Source organism: Dendrobates tinctorius, unplaced genomic scaffold (assembly GCF_039654945.1).
Source record: "Dendrobates tinctorius isolate UK_male_01 unplaced genomic scaffold, ASM3965494v1 ptg000084l, whole genome shotgun sequence".
NCBI classification, from domain to species: Eukaryota; Metazoa; Chordata; class Amphibia; order Anura; family Dendrobatidae; genus Dendrobates; species Dendrobates tinctorius.
This window is the reverse complement of record NW_027361752.1, coordinates 4,288,038-4,300,650: the sequence shown is the minus strand read 5'-3', so window position 1 is coordinate 4,300,650 and position 12,613 is coordinate 4,288,038. Positions and strand designations below refer to the sequence as shown.

The window sequence follows — 12,613 nt, the reverse complement described above, 5'->3', positions numbered from 1 at the left end:
GAATCAGGACTGATATAAAGCACAGGTAACCTTTTTTTTTTCCCTAAGCTGTGCTTAAGGTTGGTTTTTGCCCCCGGTGGCCATTAGGATTATTGCAAAGTGGTGTCATTTGTTCTAAGTTTTCCCCCGGTGGTGGTGAGCATCATTGCACATGATTATAATGCAGGGGTTATTGCTGGCTCTGCTATAAAAGAGTCACAGGTTTTGCAATCAGTGTTGGTGATAGTGTTCATTTCAATCATCCTTGGTGGAGGAAGGAGCTGGAGAGCAGCTCTGACAGAGCCTGGTGTTGCTGGCTCTGCTATAAAAGAGTCACAGGTTTTGCAATCAGTGTTGGTGGTAGTGTTCATTTCAACCATCTTTGGTGGAGGAAGGAGCTGGAGAGCAGCTCTGACAGAGCCTGGTGTGAAAGGAGTCATAGGGTATTTCCTTAGCTCTGACAGAGCTTGGTGGCAGCGATTCAGGAGGAGAGCTGCATGCTGGTGGTGGACTCTGTTGCCAGGAGCAAGTGCAACAGAGTAAAGCTAAGTGGTGTTTCCCTGTTTGTGTTTCTCCTTAGTGTGTATTAGTACAGCGGTGGGGCCAGTGCCTGCGCCACCCAGCTCCCTAGCAAGGGATATGTGTAGGGTGTGCTAGGGTGACAGGTTTGTGATCGGCGCCCAGTGCGGAACCGGCATAGGGAACGTTAGGAGCAGTAGGGACACTGACTCAGGGGAGTGCAGGAGGTCTCCACGACCCCTTTTCCTATCGCAGGGCCCACCATTGTAACTGTTTTCCTACCCCCTTGTCTTGTTGTTTTAGTTACCGGCCTGCGAGCCGTGTCACACAGGACAGTATCACGTGCCGCATCCTGTTGTTTTAGTTACCAGCCTGCGAGCCGTGTCACACAGGATGGGTCCACGTGACAACAACAAGGATTCGGATTCCTGGACCATGGTGTGAATTACCTGTACGATGGACTCCTCGCCAGAGACGGACTGCACCTCAACAAACCTGGGAAACACACATTCGCCAGAAGACTCGTTACACTCATCAGGAGAGCGTTAAACTAGAAGATGAGGGGATGGGAGGAAAAACGTTAGACACGAGCATGAAACCAGATATTATACTGAAGAATGATATGAGGTGTGGCAAAGAAGATCCAAGACAACATACTCAGAAGGTAGGTAAGAAGATTTCTAAAACAATCAACAGGGAGGAGATTAGAACAAAGCAAAATTCTCTAAAATGCATGCTCGTAAACGCCAAAAGCCTGACAAACAAGATGGAATAACTAGAAGCAGAAATATCTACAGGTAGCTATGACATAGTGGGAATAACCGAGACAAGATTAGATGAAAGCTATAACTGGGCAGTTAACTTACAGGGTTACAGTCCGTTTAGAAAGGATTGTAAAAATCGGAGTGGAGTAGGGGTTTGTCTTTATGTAAAGTCTTGTCTAAAGTCCACTTTAAGGGAAGATATTAGCGAAGGGAATGAGGATGTCGAGTCCACATGGGTCGAAATACATGGAGGGAAAAATAGTATCAAAATTCTCTTTGGGGTCTGTTAAAAACCCCCAAATATAACAGAAATCATGGAAAGTTTACTACTAAGGCAGATAGATGAAGCTGCAACCCATAATGAGGTCCCTGTTATGGGGGACTTTAACTACCCGGTTATTAACTGGGAAACAGAGACCTGCGAAACCCATAAAGGCAACAGGTTTCTGCTAATAGCCAAGAATAGTGTTGAGCATTCCGATACCGCAAGTATCGGGTATCGGCCGATACTTGCTGTATCGGAATTCCGATACCGACTTCCGATATTTTTTCAATATCGGAATTCGGCATCGGAATCGGAAGTTCAGTTGATTGACGGCCTGACGTCATCATGATGCGCGGTGTGTGCGCATCATGATGCGCCGTCATTTTGGGCCTTCCGGGGGTCTCTGCCGGCCTGCCGGGGGGCTGTGCCGGCCTGCCGGGGGGCTGTGTGGACTGCCCGGGGTCTGTACCGGCCTGCCGGGGGCTGTGCCGGCCTGCCGGTGGTCTGTGCACCCTGTGGGGGTCTGTACCGGCCTGCCGGGGGGCTGTGCCGGCCTGCCGGGGGGCTGTGCTGATGTCCGGGGGTCTGTGCAAGCATCGTCCGATGGGACTACAAGTCCCATCGGGCGATGCCTGCTACCATGACAGTGATTGACACATTAGCCAATGATGGGACAGTAGTAGTCCCATCATCCGGCTAATGTGCTAAATGTTAAAAAAAAAAAAAAAAAAAAATACTACATACATACTACATGCATGCTACATACATACTACATGCTACATACATACTACATGCATGCTACATACATACTACATATATACTACATACATACTACATACATACTGCATGCTACATACATACTACATACATACTACATACATACTACATGCATGCTACATACATACTACATATATACTACATGCATGCTACATACATACTACATGCTACATACATACTACATATATACTACATACATACTACATACATGCTACATACATACTGCATGCTACATACATACTACATACATACTACATACATACTACATGCATGCTACATACATACTACATGCATGCTACATACATACTACATGCATGCTACATGCATGCTACATACATACTACATGCTACATACATACCACATACATACTACATACATACTACATACTACATATATACTACATGCATGCTACATACATACTACATGCTACATACATACCACATACATACTACATACATACTACATACATACTACATGCTACATACATACTACATATATACTACATGCATGCTACATACATACTACATGCTACATACATACCACATACATACTACATACATACTACATACATACTACATGCTACATACATACTACATATATACTACATGCATGCTACATACATACTACATGCTACATACATACCACATACATACTACATACATGCTACATATATACTACATGCATGCTACATACATACTACATATATACTACATGCATGCTACATACATACTACATGCTACATGCATGCTACATACATACTACATACATACTACATGCTACATACATACCACATATATACTACATACATACAATACATTCATACAATACATACATAGACATACAGTACATATAACATAGAGTAACATACTTACCAATACTTGTCACATTGTTCCCCAAAGCCATTGTCTTTTCCGGAATAAATATTAACATAACAAACCACAAAAATACTCACCCACGATCCGAAGCAGTCCACGAGTGTGTCCCACGACGATCTTGGGTAGAGAACTGCAGCATCAGCTGTTGCTGCCGTTCTCTACGGGCTGCAGGAATCCAATGACGGAAGGTAGGTATCCTTCCGCACTGTATTCCTCCGCCACTTAAAAAAAAAAAAAGTCCCTAGTCTCACTTTATGCCATTGCTGTGTGGGAAATTCCCACGCAGCAATGGCATAAAGTGAGACTAGGGACTTTTTTTTTTTTAAGTGGCGGAGGAATACAGTGCGGAAGGATACCTACCTTCCGTCATTGGATTCCTGCAGCCCGTAGAGAACGGCAGCAACAGCTGATGCTGCAGTTCTCTACCCAAGATCGTCGTGGGACACACTCGTGGACTGCTTCGGATCGTGGGTGAGTATTTTTGTGGTTTGTTATGTTAATATTTATTCCGGAAAAGACAATGGCTTCGGGGAACAATGTGACAAGTATTGGTAAGTATGTTACTCTATGTTATATGTACTGTATGTCTATGTATGTATTGTATGAATGTATTGTATGTATGTAGTATATATGTGGTATGTATGTAGCATGTAGTATGTATGTAGTATGTATGTAGCATGCATGTAGCATGCAGTATGTATGTAGCATGCATGTAGTATATATGTAGTATGTATGTGGTATGTATGTAGCATGTAGTATGTATGTAGCATGCATGTAGTATGTATGTAGCATGCATGTAGTATATATGTAGTATGTATGTAGCATGTAGTATGTAGCATGCATGTAGTATATATGTAGTATGTATGTAGCATGTAGTATGTATGTAGCATGCATGTAGTATATATGTAGTATGTATGTAGCATGTAGTATGTATGTAGCATGCATGTAGTATGTATGTAGCATGCATGTAGTATGTATATGGTATGTATGTAGCATGTAGTATGTATGTAGCATGCATGTAGTATATATGTGTTATGTATGTGGTATGTATGTAGCATGCATGTAGCATGCATGTAGTATGTATGTAGTATGTATGTAGTATATATGTAGTATGTATGTAGCATGTAGTATGTATGTAGTATGTATGTAGCATGCATGTAGCATGCAGTATGTATGTAGCATGCATGTAGTATATATGTAGTATGTATGTAGCATGTAGTATGTAGCATGCATGTAGTATATATGTAGTATGTAGCATGTAGTATGTATGTAGCATGCATGTAGTATATATGTGTTATGTATGTAGCATGTAGCATGCATGTAGCATGCATGTAGTATGTATGTAGTATATATGTGGTATGTATGTAGCATGCAGTATGTATGTAGCATGCATGTAGTATATATGTAGTATGTATGTTGCATGTAGTATTTATGTAGTATGAATGTAGCATGTATGTAGTATGTAGTATGAATGTAGCATGTATGTAGTATGCATGTTGTATGTATGTAGCATGTAATTTTTTTTTTTTTTTTTTTTTTTACATTTAACACATTAGCCGGATGATGGGACTACTACTGTCCCATCATTGGCTAATGTGTCAATCACTGTCATGGTAGCAGGCATCGCCCGATGGGACTTGTAGTCCCATCGGACGATGCCTGCACAGACCCCCGGAGCCTGCACAGCCCCCCGGCAGGCCGGCACAGCCCCCCGGCAGGCCGGCACAGCCCCCCGGAGCCTGCACAGACCACCGGCAGGCTGGCACAGACCACCGGAGCCTGCACAGCCCCCCGGCAGGCCGGCACAGCCCCCCGGCAGGCCGGCACAGCCCCCCGGAGCCTGCACAGACCACCGGCAGGCCAGCACAGACCACCGGAGCCTGCACAGACCCCCTGGCAGGCCGGCACAGCCCCCCGAAAGGCCCGTACAGACCCCAGAGAGGCTGTACAAGGGCAGGAAAGGGTTTTTCTTATTCCGATACCGGAAGTCCCATAGACTTGAATGGGACTTCCGGTATCGGAATCGGCGATACCGATACTTTTTTTAAAGATCGGCCGATACCATCCGATACGATACTTTGAAGTATCGGACGGTATCGCTCAACTCTAGCCAAGAATAATTATCTTTCACAATTGGTGCAGAATCCAACCAGAGGAGCAGCACTTTTAGACCTAATACTATCTAACAGACCTGACAGAATAACAAATCTGCAGGTTGTTGGGCATCTAGGAAATAGCGACCACAATATTGTACAGTTTCACTTGTCTTTCGCTAGGGGGACATGTCAGGGAGTCACAAAAACACTGCACTTTAGGAAGGCAAAGTTTGACCAGCTTAGAGATGCCCTTAATCTGGTTGACTGGGACAATGTCCTCAGAAATAAGAATACAGAAAATAAATGGGAAATGTTTAAGAACATCCTTAATAGGCACTGTCAGCGGTTTATACCTTGTGGGAATAAAAGGACAAGAAATAGGAAAAACCCAGTGTGGCTAAACAAAGAAGTAAGAGGGGCAATTAACAGTAAAAAGAAAGCATTTAAACTACTAAAGCAGGATGGCACCATTGAAGCTCTAAAAAACTATAAGGAGAAAAATTCTTTATCTAAAAAAATAATTAAAGCTGTCAAAAAGGAAACAGAGAAGCACATTGCTAAGGAGAGAAAAACTAATCCCAAGCTGTTCTTCAACTATATTAACCCCTTCATGACCCAGCCTATTTTGACCTTAATGACCTGGCCATATTGACCAGTGTCCCTTTATGAGGTAATAACTCAGGAACGCTTCAACGGATCCTAGCGATTCTGAGATTGTTTTTTCGTGACATATTTGGCTTCATGTTAGTGGTAAACTTAGGTCAATAATGTTTTCATTTATTTGTGAAAAAAATGGAAATTTGGCGAAAATTTTGAAAATTTCGCAATTTTCACATTTTTAATTTTTATTCCGTTAAACCAGAGAGTTATGTGACACAAAATAGTTAATAAATAACATTTCCCACATGTCTACTTTACATCAGCACAATTTTGGAAACAAAATTTTTTTTTGTTGGGAAGTTATAAGGGTTAAAAGTTGACCAGCGATTTCTCATTTTTACAACAAAATTTACAAAACCATTTTTTTTAGGGACCACCTCACATTTGAAGTCACTTTGAGGGGTCTATATGGCAGAAAATACCCCAAAGTGACACCATTCTAAAAACTGCACCCCTCAAGCTACTCAAAACTATATTCAAGAAGATTATTAACCCTTCAGGTGCTTCACAGCTACTAAAGCAATGTGGAAGGAAAAAATGAACATTTTAATTTTTCCAATAAAAAATTTCTTTTAGCATCAATTTTTTCATTTTCACATGGGCAACAGGATAAAATGGATCCTAAAATTTGTTGGGCAATTTCTCCTGAGTACACCGATACCTCATATGTGGTCATAAACCACTATTTGGGCGCACGGCAGGGCTCAGAAGGGAAGGAGCGTCATTTGACTTTTTGAATGGAAAATATGCTGGAATATTTAGCGGTTGCCATGTCGCGTTTGGAGAGTCCCTGTGCGCCTAAACATTGGAGCTCCCCCACAAGTGACCCCATTTTGGAAACTAGACTCTCCAAGGAACTTATTTAGATGCATAGTGAGCACTTTGAACCGCCAGGTGCTTCACAAATTGATCCATAAAAAAAAAAAAGGACTTTTTTTTCACAAAAATTTTCTTTTAGCCTCAGTTTTTTCATTTTCACATGGGCAGTGGGATAAAATGGATCCTAAAATTTGTTGGGCAATTTCTCCTGAGTGCACAGATACCTCATATGTGGTCATAAACCACTGTTTGGGCACACGGCACGGTCCCGAAGGGAAGGAGCACTATTTGACTTTTTGAATGGAAAATTAGCTCCAATCGTTAGTGGACACCATGTCGTGTTTGGAGAGCCCCTGTGTGCCTAAACATTAGAGCTCCCCCACAAGTGACCCCATTTTGGAAACTAGACCACCCAAGGAACTTTTCTAGATGTGTGGTGAGGACTTTGAACCCACAAGTGCTTCACAGAAGTTTATGATGCAGAAAAGTGAAAATAAAAAAATAATTTTTTTTCCTCAAAAATGATTTTTTAGCCCGCTATTTTTTATTTTCACAAGGCTAACAGGAGAAATTTGACCACAAAAGTTGTTGTGTAATTTGTCCTGAGTACACCGATGCCCCATATGTCAGGGGAAACCACTGTTTGGGCGCATGGGAGAGCTCAGAAGGGAAGGAGCGCAATTTTGGAATGCAGACTGATGGGATGTTCTGCGGGCATCATGTTGCGTTTGCAGAGCCCCTGATGTGCCTAAACAGTAGAAACCCCCCACAAGTGACCCCATTTTGGAAACTAGACCCCCTAAGGAAGTTATCTAGATGCATAGTGAGCACTTTGAACTCCCAGGTGCTTTACAGAAGTGTATAACACAGAGCTGTGAAAATAAAAATATTTTTTTTCCTCAAAAAATGATTTTTTTAGCCCGCTATTTTTTATTTTCACAATAGTAACAGGAGAAATTGGACCCCAAAAGTTGTTGTCCAGTTTGTCCTGAGTACGCTGGTACCCAATATGTGGGGAGGGACCACTGTTTGGGCACACGTTGGGGCTCAGAAGGGAAGTAGTGATGTTTTGAAATACCGACTTGATGGAATGGTCTGCGGGCATCATGTTACGTTCGCAGAGCCCCTGATGTGCCTAAACAGTGGAAACCCCCCCACAAGTGATCCCATTTTGGAAACTAGACCCCCAAGGAACTTATCTAGATGTGTGGTGAGCACTTTGAACCCCCAAGTGCTTCACAGAAGTTTATAACGCAGAACCGTGAAAATAAGAAATCTATTTTTTTCCTCAAAAAATGATTTTTTTAGCCCACAATTTTTTATTTTCACAAGGTTAACAGGATAAATTCGACCCCAAAAGTTGTTGTACAGTTTGTCCTGAGTACGCTGGTACCCCATTTGTGGGGGGGGACCACTGTTTGGGCACACATCGGGGCTCGGAAGGGAAGTAGTGACGTTTTGAAATACCGACTTGATGGAATGGTCTGCGGGCGTCATGTTACGTTTGCAGAGCCCCTGATGTGCCTAAACAGTGGAAACCCCCCACAAATGACCCCATTTTGGAAACTAGACCACCCAAGGAACTTATCTAGATATGTGGTGAGCATTTTGAACCCCCAAGTGCTTCACAGAAGTTTATAATGCAGAACCGTGAAAATAAAAAAATCTTTTTTTTCCTCAAAAAATGATTTTTTAGCCCGCAATTTTTTATTTTCACAAGGTTAACAGGATAAATTCGACCCCAAAAGTTCTTGTACAGTTTGTCCTGAGTACGCTGGTACCCCATATGTGGGGGCGACCACTGTTTGGGCACACATCGGGGCTCCGAAGGGAAGTAGTGACGTTTTGAAATACCGACTTGATGGAATGATCTGCGGGCGTCATGTTGTTTGCAGAGCCCCTGATGTGCCTAAACAGTGGAAACCCCCCACAAGTGACCCCATTTTGGAAACTAGACCCCCAAGGAACTTATCTAGATGTTTGATGAGCACTTTGAACCCCCAAGTGCTTCACCGAAGTTTATAACTCAGAGCCATGAAAAAAAAAAAATCATTTTTTTTCACAAAAATCATTTTTTAGCCCCCAATTTTTTATTTTCCCAAGGGTAACAGGAGAAATTAGACTCCCAAAGTTGTTGTGCAATTTTTCCTGAGTACGATGATACCCCATATGTGGGGGTAAACCACTGTTTGGGCACACGTCGGGGCTCGGAATGGAGAGAGTGCTGTTTGACATTTTGAACGCAAAATTGGCTGGAATAAATCGTGGCGCCATGTCGCGCTCGGAGACCCCGTGATGTGCCTAAACAGTGGAAACCCCTCAATTCTAACTCCAACCCTAACCCCAACACACCCCTAACCCTAATCCCACCCTAATAATAACCCTAACCACAGCCCTAACGCCAACACACCCCTAACCCTAATCCCAACTCTAACCCTAACTACAAGCCTAACCCTAATCCAAACCCAGCCCTAACCCTAATTCCAGCCCTAACCCTAATTCCAGCCCTAACCCTAATTCCAGCCCTAACCCTAATTCTAGCCCTAACCCTAATTCTAGCCCTAACCCTAATTCTAGCCCTAACCCTAATTCCAACCCTAACCCTAATTTTAACCCTAATTTTAACCCTAACCCTAATTTTAACCCTGATTCCAACCCTAACCCTAATTCTAGCCCTAACCCTATTTCTAACCCTAACCCTATCTGTAACCCTTATTCCAACCCTAACCCTAATTCCAACCCTAACCCTAGTTCGAACCCTAAATGGAAAACAAAATATTTATTTTATTTTATTATTTGCACCTGGCTATGGGGGTGATAAAAGGGGGGTGTATTTACTTTTTTTTTTCATTTTGATCACTGTGAGAGTGTATCACAGTGATCAAAATGAAAAATGAACGGGCAACCGGCAAATTCATGGGCGCCGCCATCTTGGACAATGGCAGGCGCACTGAGCATGCGCCCGCCATTTTGCAAGATGGCTGCGCCCATGATCCGGACGCCGGGAGCCACGGCGGGACACCGGGAGCACGATCGGAGGTCTTGGGGGCATCGGAAGGTGGGAGGGAGTGATAGACAGGGGAGGGGGAGCAGATGATGACGGCGGCGAACGATCGCCGCCGTCCATCGGTGGCGGGGGCCGATCGGCCCCGCCAGTCGGTGTGTGGGGGGGTCGGGGGTCAGTGTCCAGCCATGTCCGATGCTATTGCAGCATCGGCCATGGCTGGATTGTAATATTTCACCAAATTTCATTGGTGAAATATTACAAATCGCTCTGATTGGCTGTTTCACTTTTAACAGCCAATCAGAGCGATCGTAGGCACGTGGGGGCTAAGCCACGCCCCCAGGGATTAACTGTAGAGTGTCCTTTGTGTGCGGGTCGGGTGACCTTTCAGTGACCCCGGTCACCCGACCCGCAGGGGGGCTATTTATAGCATGACGCCTACGTAGGCGTCATAGGTCGTTTGGGCACGACTTTTCATGACGCCTACGTAGGCGTCATGGGTCGTGAAGGGGTTATTAGTAAAAGAATCAAAAGTGAAAGTGTAGGAACATTAAAAAATTGTGAGGAAAATATGGTTGTAGATGATGAGGAAAAAGCTAATATATTAAACACCTTCTTCTCCATGGTATTCACGGTGGAAAATGAAATGCTAGGTGAAATGCCGAGAGACAAAGAAAACCCTATATTAAGGGTCACCAATCTAAACCAAGAAGAGATGCAAAACCGGCTAAATAAGATTAAAATAGATAAATCTCCGGGTCTGGATGGCATACACCCACGAGTACTAAGAGAACTAAGTAATGTAATAGACAAACCATTATTTCTTATATTTAGAGACTCTATAGCGACGGGGTCTGTTCCACAGGACTGGCGCATAGCAAATGTGGTACCAATATTCAAAAAGTGCTCTAAAAGTGAACCTGGAAATTATAGGCCAGTAAGTCTAACCTCTATTGTTGGTAAAATATTTGAAGGGTTTCCGAGGGATGTTATTCTGGATTGTCTCAATGAGAATAACTGTTTAACGCCATATCAGCATGGGTTTATGAGGAATCGCTCCTGTCAAACCAATCTAATCAGTTTTTATGAAGAGGTAAGCTATAGACTGGACCAAGGTGAGTCATTGGATGTGGTATATCTTGATTTTTCCAAAGCGTTTGATACCATGCCACACAAGAGGTTGCTACACAAAATGAGAATGGTGGGTCTGGGGGAAAATGTGTGTAAATGGGTAAGTAACTGGCTTAGTAATAGAAAGCAGAGGGTGGTTATAAATGGTATATTCTCTAACTGGGTCACTGGGACCAGTGGGGTACCACAGGGGTCGGTGTTGGGATCTATTCTCTTCAACATATTTATTAATAATTTGGTAGAAGGTTTGCACAGTAAAAAATCGATATTTGCAGATGATACAAAACTATGTAAAGCAGTCAATACAAGAGAAGATAGTATTCTGCTACAGATGGATCTGGATAAGTTGGGAACTTGGGCCGAAAGGTGGCAGATGCAGTTTAACAATGATAAATGTAAGGTTATACACATGGGAAGAAGGAATCAATATCACCATTACACACTGAATAGTAAACCACTGGGTAAATCTGACATGGAGAAGGACTTGTGGATCCTAGTTAATGATAAACTTACCTGGAGCAGCCAGGCAGCGGCTGCCAAGGCAAACAGGATCATGGGGTGCATTAAAAGAGGTCTGGATACACATGATGAGAGCATTATACTGCCTCTGTACAAATCTCTGGTTAGACCGCACATGGAGTAATGTGTACAGTTTTGGGCACCGGTGCTCAGGAAGGATATAATGGAACTAGAGCAGGTACAAAGGAGGGCAACAAAATTAATAAAGGGGATGGGGAAACTACAATACCCAGAGAGATTAGCAAAATTAGGATTATTTAGTCTAGAAAAAAGACGACTGAGGGGCGATCTAATAACCATGTATAAGTATATAAGGGGACAGTACAAATATCTCTCCGAGGATCTGTTTATACCAAGGAAGGTGACGGTCACAAGGGGGCATTCTCTGCGTCTGGAGGAGAAAAGGTTTTTTCCACCAACATAGAAGAGGATTCTTTACTGTTAGGGCAGTGAGAATCTGGAGTTCCCTGCCTGAGGAGGTGGTGATGGTGAACTCAGTGGAAGGGTTCAAGAGAGGCCTGGATGTCTTCCTGGAGCGTAACAATATTGTATCTTACAGTTATTGTTAGGTTCTTTAGAAGGACGTAGATCTGGGGATTTATTCTGACAGAATTTTATAGGCTGAACTGGATGGACTAATGTCTTTTTTCGGCCTTACTAACTATGTTACTATGTTACTATGACTTCTGCCACACTATATCAGCATTCTGGTGTGAACTGGCAGCAAAGCAAAAGAGACTAATATAACAGGGGACTGAACAAACTGACACAAGCTGTAACATATGGAGCGGGGTCCAGCACTGCCCCAGCAGGGAGCACGCTGAACCCACACAGCAAAGCAGAAAGCAGAAAAAGGCAAAACCAGATCAGATGCAAAGGATTCATCAAATGATCAACTTAACTGAAAAATGCAGGATCAGGCAGGAGACAGCAGACCTCAAAATGCACAGGAAGAAAACCAATCACCAGCAGCAACTGAGGGAAGCTTGCTCACTTAAATCCTCCCAGTCTGTAACCCCTGACTTCCAATCATTGTCTTCAGGTGGCAGACTTCTGTCAACCCGACCAGCTCCACTACCCTCAGTAACCACCAGAGGGAGTCCCGACTCAGAGGTCAGATCAAGAGAGTTCACAACACTCCTCGCTCCCCATACTGTGCCTCAAATTCAACCCCTCGCTCTCCATACTGTCTTCAAATTTCTCCC

The 12,613-nt window shown here is 43.3% G+C and overlaps 1 protein-coding gene across 1 annotated transcript in view; it reads left to right on the top strand.

The window, feature by feature from the left end:
• Positions 1–12,613, top strand: part of EPHA6 (EPH receptor A6) — a 1,179,434-nt gene that overhangs the window by 693,520 nt on the left and 473,301 nt on the right. The gene's annotated exons all lie outside the window — the stretch shown is intronic.